This window comes from Erithacus rubecula (genome assembly GCF_903797595.1).
Source record: "Erithacus rubecula genome assembly, chromosome: 8".
In the NCBI taxonomy this organism is placed as follows: domain Eukaryota; kingdom Metazoa; phylum Chordata; class Aves; order Passeriformes; family Muscicapidae; genus Erithacus; species Erithacus rubecula.
The window spans coordinates 5564563-5579960 of NC_136659.1; the positions used below are offsets into that span (position 1 = coordinate 5564563).

Here is a 15398-nt window from a genome sequence, read left to right on the forward strand (position 1 = left end):
CTCGCGCCGCTGGCGGGCCCGGCGCGGCCTGCACGTCGGCGGCGGCGGCGCGCGCACGGAGCCGCGGCGGCGGCGGCGCAGCGGGGCCGCCGCGGGGCTCGGCCGGGACCGCGCATGGCCGAGCGGCGGCGGCGGGGCCCGGGCAGCGGCGCGGCCGGAGGTGAGCTCGGGCTGCGGCGGCGGCGGCGGCAGCGCCCCGCGGGACCTGTCCAGGTCCTGACGCGGCGGCAGGTGCCGTTGCCGGTGGCGGCCGGCCCGGCCCGGCCGCCCCGCACCTGTTGAGGGCGGCGGGGGCCGGGCCGCGGCGGAGGTGCCGGTGCGGGGGCGCAGTGCGGCGCGGAGCGGGGCCCGGCCGTTCCCGGCGGGGGCGGGCGCCCGGGAGGGCTCGCCCGGGCAGGGGCCGCGGCGGCGGCGTCAGGGCTCTTTGACGGGGTGGCGGTACCGCGGGTACCACGGGACGTTTGGCCACGGCCGCCCGACCCGGGGCAACTCCCCGGCGGGACCGGCCGCCCCGCACGGCGCCTGCCGCCCCTCACGGCTCCCGCCCGGGGCCGCGGGGAGCGGAGAGCCCGCTGTGCCCGGCACCGCTGCGGCGGGGGGCGGCTCTGCCCTTGTCCCGCTTCCCCGGGCCGCCGCCGCGCTCCTCCGGCGTCGCCGGGTCCGGCCGCCCCCGGCACCGCCGCCCGCCCTCTGCAGAGGGGAGGCGGCGCGTCCTTGGAGAGCAGCTCGGGCGTGAAACGCGGCCGCACATCCCAGCGCCTTCCCTTCCCGGCTGGATAACCCCGCCAGGGCACTTCGCCATCTGTTGCGGTGGCCCCCGGTGGGTTTCCTCGTTCCTTTGGGGTTTGGTTGGGTTTGTGCTGTGCTGGAGCAAAACTGCGGCCGTGAGATCTGTTGTGCTTTTAAAAGTCTGGTTTGCTTTAAATAGCAGAAATAAAAGGCTTCCGAAGGGCGCCTGTCTGGTCACCGGGGGGCACCGCTGGCCTGGGCCACTCTCTCTCTCTGCCCGTGTGCACCTTGGACCTTTCAGGACCCGGGCGAGGGAAATGCTGGTCATGCACAGAGGGTCTGCAGGGCATTCAGGACTCTGCACACAGAACTGATGGATGAGCCACCATCGGCCATGCTGGTCCTTGGCCTGGGCTTCTTTTCTTATTTTTCTTTTTATTTTCTTTTCTTTCTTTTTATTCTTTTAAAATTTTTATCTACTTTTTTTGGTTGTATGTAGATGAAAAACCAACTTCATGTTTGTTGTTGCTTTTTTTTTTTTTAGCATAAACAATATTAGGATCTCATTTCTTAACTGTTTTTTTGTTTTATCCAAGTGGTGGTGAGCTTCCTGGAGCTGTTGGGATCTCCCAGGCACTCTACTTGGTGTGAGATACACTGTCACTCCTGAGAGTGAAGTTGTAGTGTTGTTCTCTGAGCTGTTTTAATGCTGGAGAGTGGCAGCAGGCCAACCTTTCGGGATACACAAGATGTTTAGAATAATTAGTGATGGAATACCCTTTTAAAATAATTGTTTGGGTTTATCTAGCACTCACTTGTAGCGAAATCTACCCCTAAAAATAGGCAGGCCTTGTGTAATGAGCCTCGTAGTATAAACAAGTCATATCTTGAAGGGCTGTTGTTACTTTTGGGATGTCCGAGATAGACGCCTTTGGGGGTTTTGCCAAATCTTAAGTCTCTTTTTTTTTTTTTTTCTTCTGCAGTGAACTATGTTTCTTGGCCCTTACACTGTGTAATTGTGTGCACTGACCAGAGGCAAGGCTCAGTAACCCTCACTCATCAGGGCTGGCACGGCTGCACAGAAAACTTCCCACTGCTCCTCTGAGTGCCCAAGGTTGGGCACTCCTGGTTTTTCCATGAAATCCATGCTCATGTGGAGATGGCTAGCAATGGGTTCTGCTCTGAGGCACTGCCCTCTGGGAATTCTGCACAAAGCCCTGTTTATCTGTGCTCCAAGTCTGCAGTTCTCAGTGAGAAAGGGACAGAGCAGCTTGGATGTGATCCTGGTAGTGCTGGTCCTTCCTGGGATGCCTTCCCCCTGTGTCCCAGGGTGCAGCTGTGTGAGTGTTCTTGCTTTCAGGAGTGAGGGCTGAAGATGGCACAAGGAATTTTCTCATGTTTTGCTGTGTGGTTTATCAGAGCATGACGCTTGAGCATTGTGCACATGCTGTTTGGAGTTTGTTTTCAGCAGCCAGCTTGCTGGCTGAGGCTTTTTTTTTGTTGCTGATGTTCAAAAGCACTGGCTCCTCAGCTAGAGGGAGAAAAAATAGCCAACTTTTTCAGCAGGAGGAGTGCTTGCTCTCTGAGCACTTGTTTTCTGGGAGAGTACCAGAGAGGTCATTGTGCTCAGTGTTTGAAACAGGAGTGTCTCTTAGCTTTGATCACACTGTGCTCAGAGACCCCAACCCACTTTGGTATTGCCCCCACTTAGCCAGATTTATCTGCTTAGTTGGAAGTTTAGTGCCCTTTTGTGGGCTGTATGTGTTTGGGGAATGGAAATGCAGTTCCAGCAAGCCTCTGGACACTAAGGTTTTCTGGAGAGCTTTTATTATAACTAAATGGGATTTTTTTTTTTCTCTTTTAAAAGCAGCCCATGTTTTGGTTTAAGTGAGTAAAACCTGAATAGCTGGGCTTACTAGCTCAGACAGTTTGGGACTGGGACCAGTTGAGGCTCTGCTACTCCCTAACAAAGTCATGCCTGCACTTGGCAAACCCCAGACTGCTGCCTGTAGTTGTTCCCAGTCAGAGATTTTGCATGGAAACACGGGGTTCCTGCTAAACGGGATGATGAGAGACAGACCACGAGTGTAACGTGCCCTCTCAGCAGTCAGTGTTGTTGAGGTGTCACCTGGGACTTGAGGAGGTTTTTGGGGATGGCAGTGGTGTTTGTGCTTCAAGTGGGGAATGTTTCCCTTGCTGCAAGGGCTGGGTTGTGTGTTGGTGCCAGGGTGGTTTCAGGTGAGGCTGAAATGTTGTCTCCAGGTGTTTGCAGTGAGTGCCTTGTTAGGCTGATGCCTCTTGTGTTTGAAACCATGGCAGTGCAGGACCCCGAGGGTCTGTGCTTGGATATGAGAATATCTGGTCTGATGAAGAGAAACCAGAGCTCTTTCTGTTTCTGCAGCTTCTGAAACCAGTAGGTGCTTGGCACGTTTGAAACTCAGGCCATCCAGCTGGTGCAGTGTGGATTTCAGCTTATATTTAAGAACTGAAGATTGAAACTGTGCATTTGAGCTGTATTTATCAATGGATGCTGTTATTTATGTATCTTGGTTTTAAAGGAAATACCTTTATAGTAGAAATGCTGCCTGACCAAAAAAAAAAAAAAAGGAGAAAAAAAACAACCTTGGTGAAATGATTATGTAAGCAAGTGAAATGGCATTTTAAAGCAAAAGTTTCTTTCCTGTTTGGAGACAGTGTGGCTGTTTTTTTTCCTCTTTCCTGCTGCTTAACATTTTTAAAATCCTTTCAGTGAATGTTTTTCGTATGGTAGGTATGAGAAATAGTTGTTTTTGCAATTTAAGTCCGTAAAGAGGTCATCAGCAGGCTCTGGGAGCTAGCAGGAGCCAGATGTGAGTATTTGGGGCTGTAGCTGACCAAAGCAGCAGCACGTGTGTGCAGTTAAGTAATAATTAAGATTTAAAAAACCCCAAAGAAATCCATGTAACTGCTATTACTGTGGGAGCTCAGGGATGCTCAGTACAGTCATCCTCTTTAGAATGTCTGTTTGCAAAGGGATTTGGGATCTTTTTCTCTTCTGTGCCTCCGGGTCAGCTGTGGTGTGTGTCTGTCCCCAAGCCAAGGGAATTCATCACCTTCAGAAACGCTGCCGGGGTTACCTTGAGCTTGTTCCCAGCAGGAGCACAGGGCTGAGTCAGTGCTGGCTGCCCGGGGCTGTGACTCAGTGCTGTCCCCTGAATGCACAGCCAGGGTGTGCCTGTAGCTCATTCCAGAGCTGTCTCCTGTGAGTATCACCTGCTTGGGGGGGATTGGGAATGCCGGGCTGCTTTCCTTGGTTCTGTGTGTTGGTGGAAGTTGGTAGTTACTGAGCTTTTCTTCTGTGTGATACTGAGCATCTGTGGAAGTGTCAGGGAGCTCTGAGGCAAGAAGCTTCTCCCTTGTACAGTATTACGGTTTTGTCTTTGTGGGTTGTGTTGTTTCTTTACATTTTATTTTAACTTACGTATTTTTTAAATTACTTTGTAAGATTTATGTGCTTGAAAAGGAAGGGTGCTTGGTTTTTCTTTTGGAGAAATATCTTCCCTGATATGCTCCAGGGTTGGGTCTCTTTGTGGTTCTGTTTCTTGAAGTGAGGAGAGCTGTCTGTACTTCTAACTCAGGATTACTTCATAAAAATGTCTTTATTGGGAACTCTGGCCCTCTTCCTGTGCTTCTAAGCTCCATTTCCCTTTGCCTGGCATCACAGAATCAGAGCCCTTGAACGAAACTGGTCAGTACTTGAGAATTCCATCAGATTTGGCAAGAAAGTGGATGTCACAGGTAAATACTGACAAGTTGTATGAGCCCAAAAATCTGTGAGGGAGGAAATCTCAGGTGAGTGCTCTGCTGAAAGAAAAGCTGTTGCTGGAGTGTAGATGCTGTTGGACATCAGCAGAGCTCTGTGGTTGTGAGACAGACAGGAAATCAAATTTTGTAATTCATTCCAGTAAAAGGTAGGTCCTTATTTTCCTAAGTACCCCTTGTTTTCCTTTGTGAAAGTGGTGATGAGTGATCTTGCATCATCATAGATGGCAAAGAAAGGAAACAAAGGGTTTGGGTACAGTCCCTCACCCTGCCCCTGGGGGCTGAAGCACCGGGGAGAGGAGTGAAGATTTTGAATTTCCCTATTAAGGCTCTTGCAGTTGTTTGGAATAATGTCTTTTTATAGGTGTAGGAAAGCACCGGGGTCAGAATTTTTCCGTCCAGAGTGCTTTTGGCAGAGATGCAAAAGGAAGCGCTGCTCAGCAGATTGCAAAGGAGTTTTTGGGTTTACTTAATTTTAAAGGGATTTAAACAGAATGGAGTTCTTTGACCTAGGTAAGATGAGTCCTGAGTATCCTCATTTGGAGAAAACATGTGAGGAATATACCACATTTTGAATTTAAAGTAGAAATCATCCTCAGTTGAGGGTGAGTTTGGTGCTGCATGGCAGAAGGTACTTTGTGATTACTGCCTGGTGCTTTTGTTATATTGAAACTTTTAAGTCGTGTAAACAATTTTATGATGGGTCTTGAGTAAAATTATGTGTGACTACTATACCAGTGTCAGTTTGTTTTGTTCCAGACTCAGTTTACCAGTGGTTCCTCCTTTGTGCTGTTAATTTGTCATATTAGCTCCGAAGAGATGAGTTTAAAATTTGATCAAAAAGAGAAAAAGCATATACACTAAACACTAATTTCTTTCACTTGTCACATGTAATGTGAATATGAAGTTTTTACATAGGAATTGTGAGGCAGCCTCAACTAGGAGTATTTTTTTTTCTGTTTAGTCTGTGTAGGTTTTGAGATTTGCAGAGATAGTTGATACTTACCTCTGCCATTCTGAAGGGCTTCTGCTGAAATAAGGTTCATTTTGATTTAGATTGGTTTACTCAGCTCTTCAACTTTATTGGCACATGAGCCTTTTTAAGTTTAAGCTTTCACTGCCTTTTTCCTTGTTTACTTATGCTCTAATATTTCTGCATGGTCTGCTGGAAAACAATTAGAGGGGAAAAATACCTTTGACTCCTTTCTTTAGATGCAGATTTTATAAAACCCTGTTTTCAGAGGCCATTCTGTATGTAAAGTGTTTTAATTTTTCACTTTAAATACTGAGCACATAATAAAATAACTCTAAAACTCTTTAGATGGGTCCCAGTAAGAGCATAGTAGGATCTTTAATTAAAAAGTGTGATTAGCTCTGTCTTCATTAATAAAATTTACAGGTTAGTTGGAAAATAAGTGTGGCCAACTCTAGTGGAAGACTCCAGTTAAGGTTAATATAAACACCAAGGTTTGGACCATAGATCATGAAATTTATACAGCAGAAATTACCAGGGACTTGGAGGAATACTGAAGGTAAACTTCTCTTGGTGTAGGCTTGGTTTAAGGGAAGAGAACAGCCCAATAGATGATGGAAACTTAGTGTAGTCCACAGGATAGGAAGAAAAAAATTCATTCTGATCAAAACCAGACTAAGATAACATATTTTAATGTTGCTTTTGGCTTTAGAGTTGCCATGTTTTTCACAGCTAAAGGTAAAGTATTAGTGCTGGTATATTTAAATATCTGAAAAATGAGAGGAATTAATATAAGCTGATGGCTGAACTGTGCTTTGTTTGGGAGAGACTTGTAATAAAGCTGGCTCTGTGAGGGAACCAGGGTTATATCCCTCCTACACTGCCCCTGTTTTAAAGCTTGCTCTTGACATGCACAAGTAGCTCACACTGGGAGATCAAAGGAGGAGGAGATAACTTCTCTTTTGTTGGATGGTTGCTCACTTTTATAACCCTCATAGCCCTCGGTCAAGTTTACACCTGGAAGGCACTTTGTAGCACGGGTGTTTTCCACAGTATGGAAATTACCAGGGTGTATTAGGTAGGGAGAGATCTCCTTCATGATAGCTTCTGAATTTGGAAGGTAAATAGTGTTTTTCTCCCTTAAATTTGGGTAGTTTTGGTAGCAAAACCTTGTCAGCTGATTGAACGGCACCTTTTGGATGCTGACTCCTTGCAGATTTGCAGCCCCTTGGACCTATTGCCTGTGGAGTCTGCACAAAGTCTGGGAGTTGTTCACAGGTGTGGAGCCACAGGCAACTTCAGAGTCATTATTCTGTGTTACACCAGAGTCATCTTTTCCAGCTGAACTAGAGCATATTCCTGTTTTTTTTTTTTTACCTGTAAGCTTTTCAGAGCAGCTGTGTGGCATGATGCTTGCATTTTCTCAGCCATGGTTGCTTTGATATCTTCTCTGGGGCTGTAACCCCTCTCTTGGTTAGAAGCACTTTTACAGCCAGCAAAGCTATCCTTTCTGTGCTGAGGGCAGATAGGCTTTCCTGGGATTTAATGTGTATTTTACAGGCCACCTTGTAGTGATATTTTTAACAGATGCTTTTTGTCTCCCGCTGCTCCCCAATGCCAAGTGGTGTTGTGCAGTTTGATGCAGATAATGCTGTCATGTGATGCTGTGTTTTGATAACAAAAAGGAGCTGGAAATTAATGCTTAATTCAAACCAGTGATTCTGGCAGTTGTGGGTATGGTGTGTATGCCAGTGTTTTATTTGGAGTTGGGAACATGCTTCTGAGTCTGCACAAATGTGTAGATGTGGCACATAGGGACACAGTTTAGTGGTTAGACTCACTGGTCTTCTGGGTCTTTTCCAGAGTGGATGATTCCATGATTCTGTGACAATCCTGCATGTCTCCACCTCTGTGCTTGGGGAGGGAGAGCTTGCACAGGCTCCCTTTGGAGGAGGGTGAGTGCAGAGATGGGCTCTAGGGGCATGTCCACTGCCTCTAAGTTTGTGATTGGATTGTGCTTCTGTCGCTAATGAGTGCTCAAGGATTGATTAATCAGAAGCTAAATCGGGACCCTCCACCGAATTAGCAGCTCTCAAGAACATGAGACAGAAAAGCAGAGCTGATGCAAGCGAAAGCAGCAAGGTCTGTTTAGGAATGTGTGCCTGTGCTTTTGGCAAAGTACTGCTGAAAGGGTGGAGTCTCCCAGGAAAAGCTTTTGTGAAAGTGGAGAAAATCCTGTCTTCACTCCATAATCTAGCATACATACTTTAACTGGTGGGAGCTCAAGCCCAGTAGCCCCCCCCCCTCTATTTCACAAGGACTGTCAGGTCCTTCCATCACATCAGCAAAATCTGTTTATTCTCGCGTCTTTGAAACTCTTGCAAAAATCTGTTATGTTAAATACAACTCTGTTGTTTTCCACAAGGATGATAATGAGTTGGGAAAGCTTTCCAACTAGTGGAAAGGGTGTGTTAGTCTGGAAACCTTTAAGTAGTTTGTTCTTGTTTTATGCTGTTATATCAAAGTTGATTTCCCCAGACCTCAGTGCTGACAAATACGGACAATGAGGGATAGTGAGTACTGCTGTAGCTCTGTTAGGTTGTTTTTTCTCTGGTGCAGCCTAGTTTATCTTCTCTTATCCCCTGAAAACTATTCTTAGTAAGTGGTTGTTTTTCTTGAATTAAGTGAGTGAATAATCACTATTTCATTCACTGTCCTTACATATGTTTAAATATAGTATTAACCTAATCTTCTTAAATGCTTTTCCTTCTGCTGCTCCTGAGTTCCTAAAGGAATCAGGTTCACTATTAGTATGGTCTTTGAATGAACTTGCCTGAAAATGAAATACTTCTTTTGATCTTTGGCTTGTGTTTATTGCCAAGATGGTAATTTATTCATATTTTTGAACAGCAGCATCATTTGTCATGTATGTAACTCCTGTGCTGTCAAGAGAACCTTTTCTGTGTACAAATTCCTCAGATACAGTCTGTTTGTTGGTTTTTTTCAGTGATGGAAGGGAGGAGGATTGTTCGGTAGCAACCCTTGGGTTTTCCATTTGAGGAGAGAGGGAGGGAGCTCTCCGTGGTACCGAGCGGGGCCGGGCCCGCCGGGCTGCGGGTGCTTGCTGCTGCCGGCAGGGAGGGAGGGAGGGAGGGAGGCTGCTCCTGCCTCCTGTCCTGGCACTTCCCAGTCACATAAAGCACTATAGACACTATGTTTTATAGATTCCTAAATGTTAGTATATGTTATATATATATATATATATATAAAAACAATTTCAATTTAAATACAACTCCTGTTCCTGTAACTCTGTACTTTTAGCGTATTAGTATATATTATAGATATATACATAAATGACTTAAATAAATATATCCTGTGCTCCTGTAACTCTGTACTTTTCTTTCTCTCATCACTCTGTTTCAGATCATGATGACTAGCTGCCTTTTTTTTTTTTTTTTTGCAGCCCAGATAATACCCAGCTCTGCTGGATAGTATTCTTAATCCCACTGCTTATTTTCCATCTCCTTTGGCCTCCTCGTGTGCTTTTCCTCAGATAGCTCTTCATGCAGGCTTCAGTCGGGTTTCATTCAGCAGCTCAGCTGAAGGTGGGCCACAACACTTTTGGGGCCAGTTTGCCCAGCCCAGGTGCCACAGCTTCTCTCAGCAGCTGTGATGCCCTTGCTGGCTTTCAGCAGAAACCTTTTCCAGCTTCAGGGTTCATAGAATAGCCAGTGTTGGAAGGGACCCACAAGAATTATTGAGTCCAACTCCTGGCCCTGCACAGGACAGCCCCAAGAAGAGCTGTGGCTTATTCTCCTTTCAATATGTTCTTTCCTAAGTCCTTTGTTCAGTAGATTTGTTTTCTTTTAAAGTGTGCTTTCCAGACTTAAGTGAGGTTCCCCAATAGCTGTGAGAACATTGTCTGAGTAACTGCTCTTGATGGCTTTCAGTGAATATGGAAGGAACTAGAAGTACAACATTTGATTATGATAATAAAAGCTCTGTTGAGGAATATGGCTATTGACTGTTACTCTCTTGCCAGAGTATCACCTGATCTGTAGGACAGCTTAGCTGAAGCAGGCTGCTTTTAAAGCTAAAGGAAAATAGCCAACATTTTGAAGGTCATAGCTTTTAGAGTGCTGTGGTAGAAAGTGGGGAAAGGAATTTTTCTTCTGGTAGCTTTCAGTGTAGCAGAGCTCCTCAGCATTATTTATGGCATTAGCTTGGCCATTTGTGCATCTCCCTGGGTCACAGACATTCCTTGCTGTCTTCTAATGCTTTTTTGCCTTGGTTCAGTATGTTGCTGTAGTCCAAACTGGACATAAGTTGGAAAAATACAATATAATATAAAAATTGTATTAATGGGTATTTTTACATCCAGCAGTACTTAAATGCATACTAACACTACTTGTTCCAGCAATTGTCCTGGCAGATTGCTAGTGAATACTACTTTAATGTGTGTACAGTGAGGTAATTTTGAATAAATGACTTTTGGATCTATCTTAGGGGGCTGCTGATATTCCTTTTGGAGGATTTCACCTCCCAGAGCTAAATCTTGGTTTCTTGTACATTGCATGTTCACAGTGCATAGGTTATCCTTGAAAGAACAGCCAACTCCCTATATTTCTGAATCAGTAGCTGCTGCTTTACTTCTCAGAAAATGCATGCTCTATGTGCATATATTAAAAATACATCCATATGTATATTTTATCTTCAGTACTTTGTCCAGAATAAAATCTTCAGTCTAAAAATAACTACAGTAAAAGGTCACTAAAGTAGGTTCATAATCCAAATTCCACTCAACAGGGAGTTTTTTTGGCATGTGAACTGATAGATTCTGCTTCTGTGGCTGAGATCTCTTAAGTATTCTTGATGGCATTAAATGGCTCTTTCTGTCTGTGGTTTTGTTGTCCTGAACCTGAAGGAAATGTCATGTTTTGAGTTATTTGCTCCTCTGTGTTGGTTTTCCATCCCCTCACCTGGAGCAGGTACAGCACAGTCTGTGTAGTAGCAATGCTGGTGTCTTTGGTAACCTGCTGCTGTTTGAGAATCTTGGGGACCTCTGGTGGCATCATTCTTGCACCTTTTCCTGTGTTATTACAGGTGTTGGAGCAGCAGAAGCAGAGGAAGGATGTGGTGGTGGCCCAGCTATGTGTGTGAGATGGGGAGGAGGCATCAGGCATCTTGGGTGGGTCCACTTTTGCTTTTAGTGGAAATACAAATGAGCAGCAAAGGCACAACTCTCTGGTCTCCAGCAAATCACAGGCAGGTTCCCATGTCCCAGGTGAAGGCTGGTGTCTCTTGGATTTTTCATCTTTCCTCAGCAGCTCGTGGCTGCTTGCTGGTGGGTGCTGCCTGGCTGCTGCCTGCCTGTGGCACACATGGAAGGCTGGCAGCTCTGCCCTTCTCCTGGGATATGCTTTCTGGAAGGCTGTGGAAGAGTAGATGTGCTTGGGGCTTATCCAGTGTACTTGCTCTGCCAGCATTTGCAGCAAGTATCAATTCTACCTGAAAAGCATAGGCAGTTTCTTGCTTTTCATTCTGTACAGTGCTCCCTTCCAGGACTGATAATTGTTTCCCTTTTTCCCTTTCCCCCTGTATTTGTACAGTCAGACTCTGTTTTTCTAGACTGACCAGCTCTTTGGGGTACTTCTCTCAAGCTCCCTGTGCCATCTATCACCCTGTAATCCTTCTCTGTTTGCCTTCTGATTTGACATGATGATGATTTGCAAGAGGTAGCAAAGTTGGGCAGGGTCATGTGTGCACAGGTTGCACAAAGCAGCTGTGGCTGTCTTATCCCTGGATGTGTCCAAGGGCAAGTTGGACAGGGCTTGGAGCAGCCTGGGATAGTTGAAGGTGACCCTGCCCGTGGCAGGATTTGGAATAAGATGAGCTTTAAGGTCCCTTCCAACCCAAACCAGTCTGGGATGATCTGGAACTTTCATCCCTTATTTATTCTTCTTCTTTAATTACAGTTTCTTGAAGATGAAGGTGGTAAGTCCTGTTTCTGCACATCGTGGCTGAAAAATGTCTAATATTCTCTGATGGCAAACACTCTGCCCACACACCCGAGTGGTGATGGCACTCAGATTTTACACCATAAGTGTGGCTGGTGGTGGGTTTTGTTTGTTTTTCTTTATTTCTTTTTCCCTTTAACACAGAATAACTTGATGTTTAATAACTCAAGAAACTGCTCTGGAAAAGTCACTCTTTTGTTAGAAATATATCCCTGACAGCCAGTTGCATGCCAGATCCTGAGGAAGGCTTCCAGGATCTCAGAAGACTGGCAGCAAATCTAGGTGCATCAAAAATTAGCAAAAGTTAGCATGAAGTTGTTCAAATCTGCTCATATTTTAGTAAGAGAAAAGCAGAAATGTGACTGTAAAAGTGAAATGTAACACTTTCATATTCTTAGAAGTCCAGTAACTTTCTCTTCCTAAAACATTTCTGGGATGAGACAGATGTCAAAATCCTGGAAGTCTCCACTATGGAAATGCAGACTGTCAGTGAGACTTGAGTCACAAATGTGAGGTGTTTCTAGTTTAGCTTGCTGCTGCTGCCATCTCCCTCTCTTGGACAGCCTCAGAGTGAGCCTCTGTGGAGAAGAAAACTCAGTTTAAGATGCTGCCAGTGATTTGTTGGCTCCCTGCTGCACTTGGTGTCTTTTCCTTGTGTGATGTGGTGGGGTGAGAGCCACCATGTGCCCAGAGTCCTTGCTGTGGTCTAGTCCCATCCCTGCATTGCTCCTCTACAGTCTCCAGCTCTGCCCAGAGCACAAAATTAGTATCCATAGAGAAGCAGCAAGAAAACAACTGACCTGGAAACGTGTTTTCCAGCTAACCCAGTCCTTTGTTGGGAAAACAGCATGATTCAGGTTTTTCTCACAGTCTTTTAACTTTTCTGTGCGTGGAGTTCCTGTACAGTGCAAGTTATGCATAACATATATTTTGAAAATAATATTAAGCCTGGTAAAAAGGCTGTTGGTGGGTGCCCTGGCTTTGGATGCACTCATGCAATCACTGATTTTTTTTTTTTTTTCCCCTCTGGTGTAGTTTGTTCTTTCTGGCATTTTGTGCACAGCAGATGCAGTTTGTGCTGTATCTCTCATGGGGGAGGCTGTTGGTGAGCTGCAGGCTGATGGAGGATGGTTGGTGTTGGGAGTCAGAGCATAAGCCCAAAATTCCCTCTCTGCCTTTGTGGGACTCCACCTGGAGTACTGTATCCAAGTTTGGGGTCCTCAGCACAAGAAGGACAATGGCCTGTTGGAGTGGGTCCAGGGGAGACCTTGAAGATGCTCCAAGGGCTGGAGCCTCTCTGTTCTGGTGACAGGCTGGGTGAGCTGGGGGTGTTCACCTGGAGGAGAGAAGCATGCAGGGACACCTTAGAGACCCTTCCAGTGCCTGAAGGGGCTCCAGGAGAGCTGGAGAAAGACTTCAGCTGAGGACTTGAGTGAAGAAGAGATGCTGAGAGGTAACCCTTGGCCTCTCTGTTCTGCTTTTAAATCCAGGAGTAAATCACATTGGTTCTTGAGGCTGTAGACATGGTCTGGGAGCTCCCAGTGAAGGGTGTATCACAGCAGGCATGGCTTGGTATGCACATTTCCTCCCAGCCTTGCTAATTCCCACTCTGTCTCCCAGCTTTGTCAGCAATCTCTTGTTACACCAGGAGGCTGGAGGCAGTGGCACAGCCATCCCAACATGTCTTTAAAAGGTCTGGGAATAAAGTGCCTTGTTCTGGCACTCCTGAAACAATAAACTTTATTTAAGGACTGTGGAGAGGGACTTCCCATGGTAACAGCCAGAGAAGACACTCATACGTCCTTTAGTGCACGACATAATCTCATGGGTTTGAACACAGTAAAACTGAGTGATAGTTATTTGGCATCTTTTATTAAACATTGATTTCTGAGGCATTTTTTCTGAAGACTAATGCCAAGTACTAAGTGTTCACATGCATCTAATCTTTGCCCTATGGTGGGAGTAAGACTGAAAATAATCAAGTCTGCCTTGTTGTGCAGGCTGGAAAATATCACTGCTGTTCAAAGGAAGAAAGATTTGCATTCCTCTAGTAGGTGCTGCACGTATGTAGAACAAGCTTGAAGGAGGTTTTGCAGGTATTTTTTTAATGTGTTAAGCTGAAAACCCTGGTTGATCACTGTAGCATTGAGAAGAGCTTTTAGCAGTTTCATCAGTTGGTGCTGCAGCATCTGCTCCAAAGTGGGGCATCTTCAGTGTCAGAATTGGTCACTGTGGTGGGATGGGTGGGTTGTCTTTTCTCTGCTGCTCCTGTAGCCTAAATTCTTGTCCACAATTTGTCTGAGGAAAAAATAACTTATTTTTCTTTTTTTAGCTGCTGTCTAAAACCTACTCATACTGTACAGAGAAATTGCAACTGATTTCTTAAATTCTGTTGCCTTTTAAAAGCTGCTGCTTAGTCTGGAGGCTACACTGTTGAACTTTTTCAGTTTGACTAATGTTTAAAGCAGTTAAATTGAGTAATGTAAATATTTAAACACTAGCAATAGTGAAATCATCAACAACAAGATTAAAGCCTAAGCCTCCCTGAATACATTTATGGTGATTTTGCTCATGTTAATAATTCCTTTGGTTTAATTACGTTCTCTTCTAAGTTAACTGCTCTTACATATGGGACAGTCCTGTAAAAAGAGGAGTGGCATTAAAACTTTGGCTTTGTAATAATATTGTTTCAATATCAAAATTTTGTATTGAGGTTTTAGGATGCCAAATGTACCAGAACACCAATGAATATAATTTTTCAAACATAGGAGTTTGCTTTGATGATAGTATGCTTTTGTCTAATTCCTGCAGTAAAAGCTTGGATATTACTTGATGAAGTAGCTTTCTTTTTTTTTTTTTCCCATGGATTTCTGTTGCTTAATAGCTGCTGAATTTTCATAGCTTTTGAAGTGTCAGTGAACTTTGTTTCAGTGTCTTGTATATAAAAAATAACTGTAAGTTCAAAAGGACTTTGTTTTATATCAAGGGAAGGAGAAGCATTTGACAGCTTGTATCATGTATAAACTGTGCTTCTTTTTCCAATTGCAATGTGTCCTTTTTTTCCCTAAACTTTTTTTTCTATTGTGGTGCTCAGTTGCTAGTCTTTCTTAATTTACTTTAGAATTCTAGATGAGCAGTACAAAAGGGCTTTAGGGACTGTTGGTTGGATTTAGACTATTTTGTTAATTCAGGCTGATGAAGTGAAGTAAGTACATCATAGATGTCAAATCGTTTCTTCGTATATAGATGGAAAATGTTTTCAGAGGAAAACTCAGTTTGTAGCTGTGCTGTTGAACTGCATTTATAGTTAGTGGCAAAGACTCATGGCTTGGTGTATGGAAGAAGATGTCACAATCACAGAATATCCTGGCTTGTAAGGGACCCATGAGGACCATGGAGTCTGACTCCTGGCCCTGCACAGGACACCTCAAGAGTCCCACCATGTGCTGAGAGCATTGTCCAAACACTTCTTAAACTCATCAAACATTTGCTGGAGCCTCACATTGTTGTTTTCTGGGATCAGGAGCAAAGTCTTGGTTGAAGGCATCTCTTTCTCACATTCCCCAAGTGACTTTTACACAGGCAGATGCTCACATAGGAAGAGAATTATCAAAATCTTGTTTTTAAAACAAGTTTTTGGTGGTTGTTGCCACAAATATGGGACTTTGACATCACACCTATTTTATAGCACATATTCCAAGAGTTTGGAAGTTTTGATTGTGGATATGAGAACACTAGGTTGGGGCTTTGAACTCAGTATCCTGGAAATTTTTCCTGCTTTATGCTAAGATGAATGTAGTATGTACACTAATCTTTTAATTTTTGTTGGAAAATGCCACCATGAAGTGTTGGGAAAATGAAATGTCTTAAAAAAAGCT

The 15398-nt window shown here is 44.7% G+C and overlaps 1 protein-coding gene across 5 annotated transcripts in view; it reads left to right on the forward strand.

Annotated features, from left to right (window-relative positions):
* ADARB1 (adenosine deaminase RNA specific B1) overlaps positions 1 to 15398 on the forward strand; it is a 54354-nt gene continuing 38956 nt past the window's right edge. Inside the window, exons 1-2 of one of the 5 annotated variants that reach the window (XM_079310732.1) lie at positions 3682 to 3785; positions 3863 to 3970. The gene's annotated coding sequence lies outside the window, so the exon portion shown is untranslated. Of the gene's footprint in view, positions 161 to 801; positions 821 to 3030; positions 3143 to 3680; positions 3786 to 3862; positions 3971 to 15398 lie in introns of those variants that run through there. The other 4 variants (XM_079310729.1, XM_079310730.1, XM_079310733.1 and 1 more) reach the window with 4 other exon arrangements.